The 4,540-nt window shown below is 34.1% G+C and overlaps 1 protein-coding gene across 6 annotated transcripts in view; it reads right to left on the bottom strand.

Annotated features, from left to right (window-relative positions):
• LOC106880564 (adhesion G protein-coupled receptor L2) overlaps positions 1 to 4,540 on the bottom strand; it is a 472,327-nt gene that overhangs the window by 156,270 nt on the left and 311,517 nt on the right. For 3 of the 6 annotated variants that reach the window (XM_052970095.1, XM_052970091.1, XM_052970097.1), the window contains exon 1: positions 3,142 to 3,624. The exons of 2 other annotated variants lie outside the window; for them this stretch is intronic. The gene's annotated coding sequence lies outside the window, so the exon portion shown is untranslated. Of the gene's footprint in view, positions 1 to 3,141; positions 3,625 to 4,540 lie in introns of those variants that run through there. One more of the 6 variants, XM_052970098.1, reaches the window with a different exon arrangement.

The following is a 4,540-nucleotide window of genomic DNA, read 5'->3' as shown; positions in this document are numbered from 1 at the left end:
ATATATGTATATATATATATATATATATAAATACAGTCATATACATATATATATATGTATATATATATATATATATATATATATATATATATATAACATGCGTTTATAAACAATACATAAACATAACATTTTTCATTCATACACATAAACACACACACACACACACACACACATATATATATATACAAATAAATTTTTTACGTGTTAATATTTCATAGACACATTTATATACACTTATTTGAGTATATACCTATGAACACGTGTATATTTGCATACCTACTCACATAAATGTACATCGAATACATGTACACACATAGTCAACAATGCTTTCAATAGAAATAAAGTAAATGTTGGCTACAGCTTTTTCACTATCGAAGTTCGACTTGAGAAAACACATACAAAATGGTCTGAATCTTCATTTTCATGCAATTCTATCGTTATTAAGTGTTGTGTCCTGCTTGGAAAGTGCCGTGATAAATTTTTGAGATACTGAGCCAAAATCTCTTCACCTGATGATATAAATAGAGACTATATCGGCTTTACAGCAAATTCATTTAAAAGTCGATATACGCAACACCTATTCTCCTTTCGATATCTAGAATACAAGATCACTACGTCATTGGCTAAATATATCTGGGGTCTTAGAGAAAAAAAAATCTCTAAAAACCTTAAACATTAAAATATACTGGTCACTTATTGAATATATGAATCCTTAAACTAAAATATATAATAAATGCCGAATCTGCTCAGAAGAGATATTTAACGCTCTGATGAATTATTTATTATATACCAAGTTTCAACTGGTTTCGAAGTGTGAGCTCGTAGATTACCTCTTGAGACACTTTCACGATCTATTTACATCAATCACACACTTAAAAAGAGCCAACATACATAAAACCCTCAATAAAAACCCCGAACAAATTACCTCTGATACGAACGTTAATATTCACTAATAAAATTTCTTATTATTCTCTTTTTTATTTTTCAATTACACACACGCACACATTCATTACATATTTCATACATAACATTATTTTCATTAAGTATATTTCTTAACATTAACATTTTATATGCATATCGTGTAACTATATTACAAATATCTCTAATATTTCTCGTATTTATTGTGTGTGTGTGTGTGTGTGTGTGTGTGTGTGTGTGTGTGTACATATGTGAAGGCAGTTGGCAAGGCAAAATGAAACAAATTTGCAAATAAACATACTTTCAAGATACGTGTGTATAAAGTGCATGATTGTCTCTGAGCCCATATGAATATAAATGAAAAAGCGAACAGGTGGACAGGTAAATAAATATAAAAAGCGACAGGCAGAAACATGGATAGATAGATATATAGATAGAAAAATAACGTGAAAATAAGTCAGGAAGACAACTTCCATAAACAGGTATGGTCTTCCCCCCCTCTCTCTCTCTCTCTCTCTCTCTCTCACACACACACACAAATTGATAGATAAACTAAAGAACTGATCAGATAAGGACTGTATCCCTGTTCACTAAGGAAATAAAAATAAAAATGTCACCGTATTTGTGTGTGAGTGTAGAAATGTATTGTGCCTTTCGTCCAACATTAACTTAAATTTTGTATGTACACGTGTATGCATGTACATATATACACACTTTTGTTCTATTTTACTCATATATATATATATTATACATATATTACTACCTCTCGCTTTAAATTTTCTTTTCAAAGACTGCCCACTCATATTTTTGTTATATCACATAAGAAAAGTAATACGAGATTAGTTACGTGATAAGCGGCAATTGCGAAACTCTGAGAAGTAACAAAGATTATTCTCAGAATTACAATAAATATTTACACTGTACTTCGACATTGAGTACTGTTTCTTCTTGTTTGTTAACTCAAACGGACGTATTTGTGTGTGTGTGTGTGTGCGTATCTATATTTGTAGTTGTGTATATCTATATACATTATAGATACTGTCAAATACACAAAATACATACAGGTATACACAGACGCGCATATATGTACGCGCAAGTGCATGTTTGAGAGAGAGAGAGAGAGCGCGCGTGTGTGTGTGGACTAATAGATCAATATAGTTACACACACATTTACATATATATATACATATATCTATCTATCTATATATATATATCAACTGATAGTTATAGAGATATAAATAGAAAGATAGATATAAATAGATTGATAAGGAGCTACATGAAAAGATAGATATAAATAGACTGATAAATATAAATTGATAGAAAACTACAGATTATATATATATATATGTAGATGATAGAAAATTACAGATTATATATATACACACACACACACACACACACACACACGAAGTAGATGACAGACTGGCAAATCTTACAAGCACACACACACACACACACACATATGTGCATACACAAACACATGTGTGTGAGAGAGAAAGACCGATAGACAGATTGACTAAAAGATAAGGGAGAGAGATGGTTAGATAGGTAACTGGACAGAAAATACAGATAAATAGACAGGTAGACAAAGACGGAATGACAACAGATAAACATACATATCTAGAAGTAAATAGACAACGACAGGTAGATATCAATATGCGCGCGTATATAAATGTGTGTGTGTATATATATTTGAGCATACCTATACAAGTGCGCCCCTACCCCGACGCTGTATGTATTTATATATACGGATAGATATGTGTGTGGATGTATATATGTATAGATATGTGCATTTGTGCGTGAGTGTATATGTATATATATCTACATAAACACACATATTATTCAAACATGACGCGAACTGTGACTTCGAAGTTATGCTGTACACCTGCATTGAGTTCTTTGTCGCTTTAAGCTAGCCTGTATTTTTAAGGCTTCTTATACACACATACACAAGCGCACACATACACATACATACATACATATATATATATAATATTTATATATATATATAACAAAATTGAGTCAGACAAATATTGCCTTATAGTCAGAAATAGGTACATACAATGAGAGACCGATAGATTAATAGAAAACTGATTGAAAGATAGATAGATAGATAGATAGATAACAGGCTGATAAGACAACAGAATGTGATATATAGATAAGACAGCCTATCTGTGAATGCGCGCACAAGAAATAAACTTTTTTTTTGTCTTAATAACTTACCTGTGGGCTTTTCGGGTGATACAAGCCGTATAATTATGAAATTACCCGCAATCAGTAGCAGTCAACTTAAATCCAAAATAGTAAGGTAAATTTCTGCCTCCGTTTAGAAAAAAAAAATATAGATCCAAGAGTGGACAAAAGCTGAAATAAATTATTCAGGTGAATATGTATGTATGTTTAATTTACATGCAGGTTGTTTTGTGTAATGTAATAAGTCCAACGGTTCAAATACGCCTTAAAGAAAGAACTATGTATATATGTATATTTATATATACACAGGCGCACGCGCTCCGAATACACTGAACACTATACTGTCCTTTCTCTGACAGTCAGCAGTCTGTGTGTGTGTATGTATACGTCAGTGTAAGTATTCAGATATGTGAGGGCGGTTCTAAAACGTTCGTTAGTGTATACATATGTGTAAATATACTTGTGTGTATATGTGTGTACAGTCAGTCAGTAACTTCCTCCTCTCACCGCCACCAAACGGCGGCCGACTCACTACTTTTGCTGCTGCTGCTGATCACAGCTGCTGCTGCTCAATAAATATGCTGCTGCTATTGCAGCTGCTGCTGTTCTTCTTCTTCTTCTTGTTGCTGCTGCTGCTGCAGCGTCACCGTTTGTTTGTGTGCATGTGTGTTCGCTTCTCAGAAAGCACGTTGTTGAGTTAACTGACATAAGTCGGCAAGTGCGTGTGTGCGTGCATTTGTTTGTACGGTAACAACAGAGTGTAAATGTCTACATACAAGACAATACCGTACATTTTTGAATAAGAATATGTCTAAAGAGGTTGCGGAATGTGTGACAAAATTTGTGTGTTGGAAGAGTTTTTTTCTTTTTTTTTTTATAAAACATTACACATTTTGGAAGGGCTGCTAATGCCGGGTGGCGGGGTGCACAATCTCTATCTACTAGCATATTTATTCGACAAGGAGACGACGGGGAAAGTCCGTACGAAAATGCATGAATAAATGTGTGTGTGTCACTGTATGCTGTTTCACTTTCCAACTGACGAGTACAAGAGTATTTGTGAGTACGCGCGCGTTATGTGAGTGTATGCCTGTGTATGTCACTATGTTTATGCTCCTATGTGTGTACACACACACACACACATATATTCTTTTATTCTTTTACTTGATTCAGTCATTTGACTGCAGCCATGCTGGAGCACCACCTTAAGGGAATTTAAGTCGAACAAATCGACCTGAAGACTTATTCCTTGTAAGCCTAGTACTTATTCTATCGGTTTCCTTTTGCCAAACCGCTAACTTTACGGGGACGTAAACACACCAACATCGGTTGTCAAGCGATGCGGGGGGGGGACAAACACAGACACACACACACACACACACACATACACACGACGGGTTTCTTTCAGTTTCCTTCAACCAAATCCACT

The sequence above is a fragment of the Octopus bimaculoides genome, chromosome 8 (genome assembly GCF_001194135.2).
Source record: "Octopus bimaculoides isolate UCB-OBI-ISO-001 chromosome 8, ASM119413v2, whole genome shotgun sequence".
In the NCBI taxonomy this organism is placed as follows: Eukaryota; Metazoa; Mollusca; class Cephalopoda; order Octopoda; family Octopodidae; genus Octopus; species Octopus bimaculoides.
Note: the sequence above shows the minus strand (reverse complement) of the source record. Positions and strands in the feature narration are given on the sequence as shown.